Below are 11834 nucleotides of genomic sequence, written 5' to 3'. Positions count from 1 at the left end.
AATTCAATGGACAAAAGCAAAGCATTTTCAACAAGTGGTGCTAGGACAACTAGATATTCACAGAAAAAACTTAATTCTAAATGAATCATAGTCGTAAATGTGAAAGTTCAAACTAGAAAACTTTTAGATAAAAACACTGGAGACGATCTTTGCCTATAATAAATTTTCATATACATGGAATCATACAATGCAGATTATTTTATATGTGTCATCTTTTGCTCGGCCTAAGGTTTTGGAGATTCATTCATGTTGTTGGTGTATCATAGACCGTTCCTTTTTATTGCTGAGTAATAGACCATCATGTGATGTGCTGCTGTTCATCTGTTCATGTGTTGAAAGACATTTGGGAGAAGTGTATTAGTTGTAAAGGCATGTGAAAGAACTTCCTGGTGTAATGCAAACAATCTGTATCTTGATAATGATGACTGATACATGGATATATGTATTTAAGTAAATTGTAGCTCAACACATTGAGTAGAAATTTTCTCATATGTATGTGAACCAAGAGAAACAGCTCTTCTAGTCTTACCCTCAACACCCTAGACTAAAAGATTCTCTGAGCTGGAGGAGAAGAAAAAGAGGAGCTGAATGAAGTAAGAAGAGTGGACTTAAGGCCTGGGCTGGTGTGCACCTGTCTCATGTCCTGCAGATCAGGCCAGGGCCCCAGTGAAATGTCAGGATCTAATAATAGCTGGTATTGTTTCCTTATTTCCTGAAACATGTCCTCGGGAGGTGGAGAATTTTACTCTCCTGCCCACACTGGCATGGTAAAAATTATAAAAAATAAATTCATGGGTTTCTTAAGCAAGGGATAGAGATCCCAAAGTCATAAAACTCCTGAAGTGCAAAACCTGAAAGTTTTTTCTTGTGTCTAAGAGTGAAGATGATCAGGTAGTGAGAGTCATGGCTGGCCTGGCGGGGTCTGGAGGCTGGATGAGGGGAGACACTAGCAGGTGAAGCACGGGCTCCATGACCTGGGCCTAGAGGGGACTGCATACCTTAGCAGATGGCAGCCTGGAGAGGGAAAGGAGCATGAGAGAGGAGTGGAGAGCCTCACCTGGTATTAAGCTAAACATGCAAGAATGATGGATCCTTATCTTATGTGTGTTGGACTTGTTTTCACAACCTCATTGCCAAGGAGCTACAAGTGTAGCACACTTGCAGAGTCAAAGTAAGGGGCAAGTTCAGCTCATTAAATGATTACCTGGGGCTGGGCGCAGTGGCTCACATCTGTAATCCCAGCACTCTGGGAGGCAGAGGCGGGTGGACCACCTGAGGTCAGGAGTTCGACAGCAAGCTGACCAACATGGTGAAACCCCACCTCTACTAAAAATACAAAAATTAGCTGGGCATGGTGGTACATGCCTGTAATTCCAGCTACTTGGGAGACTGAGGCAGGAGAATCACTTGAACCCAGGAGGCGGAGGTTGTAGTGAGCTGAGATTGTACCACTGCACTCTAGCCTGGTAGAGAGTGAGATTTTGTCTAAAAAAAAAAAAAAAAAGATTGCCTGGGTTTCCCCAAACAGTGCTTTAAACCCTTATGATGATTGTAAGGAACATGGCTGAGCTGCAGCCACGTAGGCATAGGCTACATCCTGTATGACTCAGTGGGATTGTAGCACAGGCACACAGTCCTGTGTATAATGTAAACACAGCTATGTAGCCATAACATGGAGAGGTTCATCGCCTGGCTTGGAGCCACTATTGTTTGTGAGGTGCATAAATGCAGCACCGACAGTGTGAGTGAGCTGCTGAATAAAGCCATGTCTCATCCATCTACTGTCTCTTGAGTATTCTTCCAGCTCCCTGTCCCCTGTCCACCTGCTCCCCTTGGACCTCAGCTGGGGCTCAAACCTAAAAATGATCAAAATGGAAAAAAATATAAAGAAAAATTCTAAACTTAAAGATGCAAGGTAATTGCATTTGCCTCTTGTAGAATATTGTAAAATTTTGACAGATATGAAATTTGAGACAATGGTTCTAGAATTGTATGTCTGTCCCAAATTTGTGTAGAACTTGAAAGTGACAAACAGCTTTCAAATCCATTGTCACAAACCCTTTAGATTTTTTCCTTTGTCACCAAACCCTCCAGATCTTTTTCCGCCTCCTCTGCCTGATCTTCATCTCCTTCCATCTAGATGACAGCAAGAGCCCCCACCAGGCTCCTCCACCCACAGGTTTCACCTGCAATGTGGGTTGCACCTGCTGCACCTGGCTCTGACCCCGGAGGACCCCGGAGGACACAGAATTAGTGCTACACTGTAGAGAGCGTGTGGAGGCAAAGAGCTCTGACTCAATCAAGGCCCCACTCTGATTAGCTTGATGCACACACGTGTGCATGTATGTGCAAGTGTGTGTGTCCAGGGAGTGGTAGGAGGTATTGGGAAAGGAACTCAGGCCCACTGAGCTCTGAGACACCCACTCTTAAGTGTTTTCCTGAGCTGGTGGGAACCTCTGCAGGAGACCCAGGGTAGAGGGCCCCAGGCAGGAAGACCTAAGGGGAAAACAAACAAACAAACAAACAAACAAACAAACAAAATCTAAAAGAAGGTCACTGACGTTTATCCAGAGCTATTCACCTCAGAGATTTCGTGAGAGAGAATCCGCATTTTACAGGCAGGGAATCTGAGTTCCCTCGAGCGTGTAGCATGCTGAAACGTGTAGCATGAGTGGGCAGGTAGAATGCCCTCCTGGGTCCCTTGTGTGCTCAGCTTCTTCCAGATTCTTCTTATGTCCTAAATCTTGGGTCCAAGGAAAGAAGGTACAGGTATTCCCTGGAAGAGTAAACAATAGATTCTGGAAGCAATTGGGCCCTCCCCCCAGGGCTGTTTCCTCTAACAGGGCCACAGACTACTCCATTCCCTGACAGTGACTTCCGGTTTCACATTTCCTGGACTCCTCCCAGAGCCCTGTTCCCGCATAGCAATGAGCACCAGGCTCCACCTGGAAGAGGCAACCCTTCTCAGGATTGGGGACCACGGACTGATTGAGGACCTTCCTCTGGAGTTTCTATTCCTGGGGATTCAACCTGGGCTCCCCACAGGACTGAAGGCCCACTTAAACAGCACTGTCTGCAGCCTTGCGGGGTCTGAGACTGGCTATTCGTGGAGGCCAAGAAACGTGGACTCCACCTTCATTGTCTGCTGGTAAGGGAGGACTCCCCTGTCACACAGTAAAGAGTAGGTCAGGAGGGCAAAAGAATAGAGTGTGGGAAAGTGTTCTGGCGACACTGCAGAGAGGAGGCAGGGAAGAATTAGAGAGAAACTACAGGTGGCTGAAGATGCGTGCACGCGTGTGCACGCTGGCGGCAATAGCAGCCTTTGGCCAGCAGGGAGCAGGGGCAGCCTGTCCATCACCCCGGAGCGTAATTAGACGGCTCAACTTGGCGGTGCACCTTTAGAGCCCCTGTGAAGTGCTACGCACGCACGCAGCACCCTGGCTCTGCTTCCTGTCCTCCAGGACAGCGGCACGTGCAATGGAAGGAGCGCTGGGCTGGGCGGCCTGGGCTCCTGATGCCACAAATTCACTGGGGGGAACCTTAAGGGAATCAAACGGGATAGTGGCAACCGCTTCACAAGCATATTGTGGAAATTAGACTAGTCATTCTCAGACTCCTCTGCACGCTGGGATCATCTAGGGAGCTTCAGAAATGCAGATGCCTGATGCCGCCTCAGTGTGCCTAATTTAATTGATCCGGGTGTGGCCTGGGCTTTGGCATTAAAAAAACATATTCCTCAGGTAATTCTAAGGTGCAGAGAAGTTTGGGAATTCCAGGATCAGATACTCCTGTGGCCAGCCACTGTAAACTCTTTAGTTGCAAACGTGCTTTTACTCTTTTGCCTGAGGTCTCTTCTTTTCTACCTTATTTCCATGTAATTGAAATTCGATCCCATCTCTCTATCTGCTAGCTCATGTATAACCTCTTCAAAATGGAAAATGCAGATTTGTCTCACAGTCTGAACTCAAACCATTCTAACATTTATTCCCATGAACTGTAGAAAGTTTGCCTAAAATTCACGATCTGATTAAAAAAATCCACTATGACAAACGTCTGCAAACACCGAAGAAGACAGTCAAGGTGCAGTGAGTGCAAGAGAGAGTGGAGGGTCCATGACTGTGGTGCCTCTGCCATTCCTCATTGGAAAGAGTTCTGGATTTCTCACTGTTTAGTTCTGTCAGGTACCTGGGGGCACGACAAACTCAGGTCTAATTTAGATAAAATTTTAGCTTTAACTCAGTATTCCATGGTTATTTACATCACACTCCATGGTCATTATAGTGTAGAAGGGAAATGTAATTTCTGTGCAATACCACGTGTGCTGCACACGAACTCATGCACTAACAAGACTGTTCAACGTTAAATAATGTGATATTTGGCATTTGGGGGATTACTGTTGTGTGTACTTTTTGGAGCATGTTATAGAAGTGTGTAAGAGGTTGCAGTAATAAGTGGGGACATTGGTTGGGGGTAGATGGCCTGGGAACACTTTACTCTGGTTCCTATGTGTGGTAATTAATTCAGGCTCATGCTAGCTGAACATTGCCATATGCCACACACTGGCATAGACACAACCTTACCCCTAGAGGGTATATAGGTCTTTTTGACCTCAAACCAACTTTGGGAGTGTCCAAAAGGGCCCCTGGAATATCTCAAAAGAATTTATCTTCTCTTCTTATAAAAAGAGACATGTTAAACTAATGAGGCTTATTTGATATATTAAATTGCATGAGAAGCAATGTCAAATAATGGGTTATTGGGGGAACCCACCCCCAATATTTCATCGTAGGCTTTTTCTATTTTACATAAGTGTTGGCTGGCTGAAAAATAAAGAGGACGAGTACAAAGAGAGGAATTTTTCAGTTGGGCGGCCGGGAGTGACGTAACATATTGGTAGGACTGTGATGCCTACCTGACCTGCAAAACCACAAGTTTTCATTAAGGATTTCAAAAGGGGAGGGGCTGTAAGAACAGGGAATAGGTCACAAATATCACATGCTCCAAAAGGCAAAAAGGAGAACAAAGATCACATGTTTCTGAGGAAACAGGACAAGGGCAAAATCAGAAACTCCTGATAAGGGTCCAACAAAGATCACACGGCAAAGGGCAAAGCAAAGATCACAAGGCAAAGGGCAAAAGCAGAATTACTGATAAGGGTCTATGTTCAGCAGTGCACATGTTGTCTTGATAAACATCTTAAACAACAGAAGACAGGGTTTGAGAGCAGAGAACCAGTCTGACCTCAAATTTACTAGGGTGGGGTTTTTCCCCACCCTAGTAAGCCTAAGGGTACTGCAGGAGACCAGGGCATATCTCAGTCCTTATCTCAACCACATAGGACAGACATTCCCAGAGCGGCTGTTTATAGACCTCCCCTCAGGAATGAATTCCTTTCCCAGGGTCTTAATATCAATATTCCTTGCTAGGAAAAGAATTTAGCAATATCTCTCCTACTTGCATGTCTGTTTATAGGCTCTCTGCAAGAAGGAAAATATGGCTCTATTTTGCTGGACCCCGCAAGCAGTCAGACCGTATGGTTGTCTTCCCTTGTTCCCTGAAAATCGCTGTTATTCTGTTCTTTTTCAAGGTGCACTGATTTCATATTGTTCAAACACACATGTTTTACAATCAATTTTTACAGTTAACACAATGATAGTGGTCCTGAGGTAATGTACATCCTAGCTTATGAAGATAACAGGATTAAGAGATTAAAGTAAGATGGGTGTAAGAAATTATAAGAGTATTATTTGAGAACTGATAAATGTCCATGAAATCTTCACAATTTATGTTCCTCTGCCACGGCTCCCACTGGTCCCTCCATTCAGGGTCCCTGACTTCCTGCAACAATGGGTGATGCTAAACCTTCTTTAAGTTATGTTTGTTATTGATGAGTGTTCCAGAAATTCTGTAAAATTCTTAGAAATCTGATATGTACTAGTATAATGTTATCATCCATAATTTTAATTATTATGTTAAAATATTGTATGTTACCAAAGCAACAAAATTCCCTTGTCAGTTGCATGACACAGAATTGTGAGAGATTCATGATAAAGGCTGATGAGTACAGGTTTCTGATAACTTTAAGATCATACTATAAGGCTAGGTAAGAAGTTCCAGACCTCTAATGGAAAAGCAATGTATTATAAATCTGCTAACCTGAGATGAAGCAAAACAAAAATTAATTATGTGAGACTAAATTAACCGATGAGAATAATTATAATTGTTATAACTTTTCATTTGAAACTTTGCTGGTTCTTTAATGTCTTGCTTTCTAGATTTAGGAAAACTTTTTTTCTATAACTTAAAACAATTTGATAAAATATACTTTTGTAAACGAAAAGAAAACATTTTTTTTCTCCCTACATGATCACCCCATAGTTTGGAAGCACTTATTGAATATTCTTATTTTCATGGCAATATAGGTGTTTGCATAGGTTCAATAAGAATCTTTTCTTATAACAAGACACAATTGGGTAAGTCCTTGACTTAGCCTGTTAGCCTAGAGAGGTTTTTAAAGGTCTAATCTGAGATTCCTTGTTACCAAATAGTAAAAACAAACAACAAAATGAACAAATAACTAAAACTGACTTATACAAAGTCAATAAAGCCCCTTGGATATTACCAAAACTTTGACTAAAATGATGTATTTTAAAAATGTGCATACATAGAATCACTTTTCTTGTTACACTTACATAAATAATGAGATCAAGTTTAATAAGACTACTGATTTTGCACAAAAAGAAGAATTAACCATGATTATTTTTGGAACAATTTGGAATGACCATAAAAAAGATTGTATTTCAATAGAAAACTATAGCACCCATCATCAATTCGGGTCTTTGTTATGTCCTTGTGAATTGGATTGAATCCTAAAATTTTCTAGTTTCATTAGAAACTAAAACTGCCTGTTTCTGAAGCCCTGCCAGCTGAAATTGGATGACTTTAAATTCAGAAAAATTACTACAGCAGACCATGTATGGAAAATTTTTCATGCCTGCTGCTATGTGGGTCACTTGGAGAATTCACTGGAACACCTGATGACATTACCAGAGACATTCACATTGCAAGCCAGGAAAATCCATCAGTTTGCAAGTGCCATCCTCATTCCACCACCAAAAATGCTTCAAACTCAAATTTAGAAATCTTGACTGGCTGCTCTCTGGACTTAAAGACAAGATCATAATTTGTTCCTAATATTAACCTTTTTCTTTCTTTTGTTTTCATGGAATGCTACCTTGAACTCCCTTCAAGCAATACAATCTGAAATAAACAATTTAACCTCAACAGTACTCCAAAATAGAAGTCCTTGATATCTTAGCAACTTAACAAGGAGGCTCTTATTTGTAAAAAAAAAAAATATTATTTCTATTAATAAATTAGAAATTGTTGAGCCCAATTTAAAGGATCTTAAGGAACAAATATGTCTTTTATCAGACAGGTGTTGCCTCCTCCACTGATTTATTTTATTGGTGAAATATTGGCTCCTGGGAATCTCTGTTCCAGGGAATTTAAAAATCCTTGGCTATTATTCTTTTTATAGGCATTTTGTTTACCGTCCTAGTATATCTTATCCTGTCAAGGATTGCAATGCTTTCTGGAAGGCACTCACACATCAAATGACTGCCATCATCGTTAATTAACTTGAAGAACTCAACAACCCTACCACTGAAGCCCATGATGCAGGTAATGATGCCATGTAATCTTATATCTCAATACAACGGTTGAGGATAACAGTCACTGGAACTATTTCACTAGTGGTAACCGACAGGAATGCTATCACTTTCTTAGCTTGCTGAGAGGGTGACCAAAAGCGGGGGGATTGTTAAGGTAAATTAAAATGGAGACCAGACCTGCAGAATCCCAGAGAGGACAAAAGCAGTTACGATTCGTAAGTGACCTAAACCTTGCTTGATTTGCAAACATAAACTTAACTTGAGCTATTTCTTGTGAATGCCTATATTAAAAAAAAAAAAAAAAAAAGCAGAACTTAAGCTCAACCAATCAGAAGTTACTACTTATACAAACTTAGATAACAAGGGGCCTTTCAACCTGATAGACCAAAACAGGCAATTGTGTAACTAACCAATTAAATACTTTGCTTTACTTCTGTATCTGTCTTATAAAAGTCTCCTCTTTGTGTTCCTCAGTGGAGCTCCCAAACTATTTCTGGTTTGGAGCTGCACAGTTCATAAACTGTTGATGCTTGAAAAAAAAAACAGGCCGGGCGCGGTGGCTCAAGCCTGTAATCCCAGCACTTTGGGAGGCCCAGACCGGCGGATCACGAGGTCAGGAGATCGAGACCATCCTGGCTAACACGGTGAAACCCCGTCTCTACTAAAAACTACAAAAAACTAGCCGGGCGACGTGGCGGCGCCTGTAGTCCCAGCTACTCGGGAAGGCTGAGACAGGAGAATGGCGTGAACCCGGGAGGCGGAGCTTGCAGTGAGCTGAGATCCGGCCACAGCACTCCAGCCTGGGTGACAGAGCGAGACTCCGTCACAAAAAAAAAAAAAAAAAAAAAAAAAAACCACCGAAACTCTTCAAAATTTTACTGTGCCTCATTTTATCTTTTTTTAACAGTTCAAAAAATATTACAATAAATGATAATTATATTCTGTCCTGGAAAAGTAGGGAAAAGGTCATTCTTATGCATTGTTGGAGGGGAATAATTGATACACTTTTCTTGGAGAGCAGTGATGTAATGAATTAAAAGTCAGAACAAGAAAAACAAACAAGCAAAAGCACATGTTTTGGAACCAGCAGTTCTAAGTTTTGTTTTGATTTTTTTCTCCACAAGTGTTTTGTTGGGCATCTTCCTAAAACGTCATGCCTGTGGCCTTTTGTTGTCCTGTATGGATGCACTGCCTCCACCAGTTGGTATACAGCCATCACTTCCCCATGATTCTGGGGCTTCTCTTTGTCTCCCCTACATCATTTTCCTGGTTCTTGGATCTTTGTTTACTCCTTTATACTGGTGGAACCCATCCTTGAGTAACTACAGGAGAAAGGGGGAATGGAAAATACATTTTGACAACTTTTATATTTAAAAATGTGTGTTTTGGCTTCAACTCCCCAAGGCCTGCCTTAGCACAAACATTAAAATTTGTTATTGTTGATGGCCAAATAGGAACAGCTCCAGTCTCCAACTCCCAGCGCGAGCGACACAGAAGACCGGTGATTTCTGCATTTTCAACTGAGGTACTGGGGTCATCTCACTAGGGAGTGCCGGACAATCGGTGCTGGTCAGCTGCTGCAGCCTGACCAGCGAGAGCTGAAGCAGGGCGAGGCATCGCCTCACCTGGAAGCGCAAGGGGGAAGGGGATCCGTTTTCCTAGCCAGGGGAACTGAGACACACAACACCTGGAAAATCGGGTAACTCCCACCCCAATACTGCCCTGTAAGCATACAGGCACACCAGGAGAATATATCCCACACCTGGCCGGGAGGGTCCCATGCCCACGAAGCCTCCCTCACTGCTAACACAGCAGTCTGCCGCGATCTATCTGCAAGGCAGCAGCGAGGCTGGGGGAGGGGCGCCCGCCATTCCTGAGGCTTAAGTAGGTAAACAAAGCCGCTGGGAAGCTCGAACTGGGTGGAGCTCACAGCAGCTCAAGGAAGCCTGCCTGTCTCTGTAGTCTCCACCTCTGGGGACAGCGCACAGCTGAAGACCAACAGGGGAAGTAGCGGGAGCCGGTGCAGACGCGAACGACTCTGTCTGACAGCTTTGGGGAGAGCCGTGGATCTCCCAACGCGGAGGTTGAGATCTGAGAACGGACAGACTGCCTGCTCAGGTGTGTCCCTGACCTCTGAGTAGCCTAGCTGGGAGAAATCCCCCACTAGGGGCAGTCTGACACCCCACACCTCACAGGGTGGAGTACACCCCTGAGAGGAAACTTCCAAAGGAAGAATCAGACAGGTACACTCGCTGTTCAGCCATATTCTATCTTCGGCAACCTCTGCTGCTGATACCCAGGCAAACAGGGTCTGGAGTGGACCTCAAGCAATCTCCAACAGACCAACAGACAGTCCTTCTGACTGTCAGAAGGAAAACTATCAAACAGGAAGGACACCTATACCAAAACCCCATCAGTACGTCACCACCATCAAAGACCAGAGACAGATAAAACCACAAAGATGGGGAAGAAGCAGGGCAGAAAAGCTGGAAATTCAAAAAATAAGAGCGCATCTCCCCCTGCAAAGGAGCGCAGCCCATCACCAGCAACGGATCAAAGCTGGTCAGAGAATGACTTGGACGAGAGGAGAGAAGAAGGCTTCAGTCCATCAAACTTATCAGAGCTAAAGGAGGAATTACGTACCCAGCGCAAAGAAACTAAAAATCTTGAAAAAAGAGTGGAAGAATTGACAGCTAGACTAATTAATGCAGAGAAGATCATAAACGAAATGACAGAGATGAAAACCATGACATGAGAAATACGTGACAAATGCACAAGCTTCAGTAACCGACTCGATCAACTGGAAGAAAGAGTATCAGCGATTGAAGATCAAATGAATGAAATGAAGCGAGAAGAGAAACCAAAAGAAAAAAGAAGAAAAAGAAATGAGCAAAGCCTGCAAGAAGTATGGGATTACGTAAAAAGACCAAATCTACGTCTGATTGGGGTGCCTGAAAGTGAGGGGGAAAATGGAACCAAGTTGGAAAACACTCTTCAGGATATCATCCAGGAGAACTTCCCCAACCTAGTAGGGCAGGACAACATTCAAATTCAGGAAATACAGAGAACGCCACAAAGATACTCCTCCAGAAGAGCAACTCCAAGACACATAATTGCCAGATTCACCAAAGTTGAAATGAAGGAAAAAATCTTAAGGGCAGCCAGAGAGAAAGGTCGGGTTACCCACAAAGGGAAGCCCATCAGACTAACAGCAGATCTCTCGGCAGAAACTCTACAAGCCAGAAGAGAGTGGGGGCCAATATTCAACGTTCTTAAAGAAAAGAATTTTAAACCCAGAATTTCATATCCAGCCAAACTAAGTTTCATAAGTGAAGGAGAAATAAAATCCTTTACAGATAAGCAAATGCTTAGAGATTTTGTCACCACCAGGCCTGCCTTACAAGAGACCCTGAAGGAAGCCCTAAACATGGAAAGGAACAACCGGTACCAGCCATCACAAAAACATGCCAAAATGTAAAGACCATCGAGGCTAGGAAGAAACTGCATCAACTAACGAGCAAAATAACCAGTTAATATCATAATGGCAGGATCAAGTTCACACATAACAATATTAACCTTAAATGTTAATGGACTAAATGCTCCAATGAAAAGACACAGACTGGCAAACTGGATAAAGAGTCAAGACCCATCAGTCTGCTGTATTCAGGAGACCCATCTCACATGCAGAGACATACATAGGCTCAAAATAAAGGGATGGAGGAAGATCTACCAAGCAAATGGAGAACAAAAAAAAGCAGGGGTTGCAATCCTTGTCTCTGATAAAACAGACTTTAAACCATCAAAGATCAAAAGAGACAAAGAAGGCCATTACATAATGGTAAAGGGATCAATTCAACAGGAAGAGCTAACTCTCCTAAATATATATGCACCCAATACAGGAGCACCCAGATTCATAAAGCAAGTCCTCAGAGACTTACAAAGAGACTTAGACTCCCATACAATAATAATGGGAGACTTCAACACTCCGCTGTCAACATTAGACAGATCAACGAGACAGAAAGTTAACAAGGATATCCAGGAATTGAACTCATCTCTGCACCAAGCGGACCTAATAGACATCTATAGAACTCTCCACCCCAAATCAACAGAATATACATTCTTCTCAGCACCACATCGGACTTATTCCAAAATTGACCACAT

This window comes from Rhinopithecus roxellana, chromosome 4, assembly GCF_007565055.1.
Source record: "Rhinopithecus roxellana isolate Shanxi Qingling chromosome 4, ASM756505v1, whole genome shotgun sequence".
Lineage (NCBI taxonomy): Eukaryota > Metazoa > Chordata > Mammalia > Primates > Cercopithecidae > Rhinopithecus > Rhinopithecus roxellana.
Note: the sequence above shows the minus strand (reverse complement) of the source record.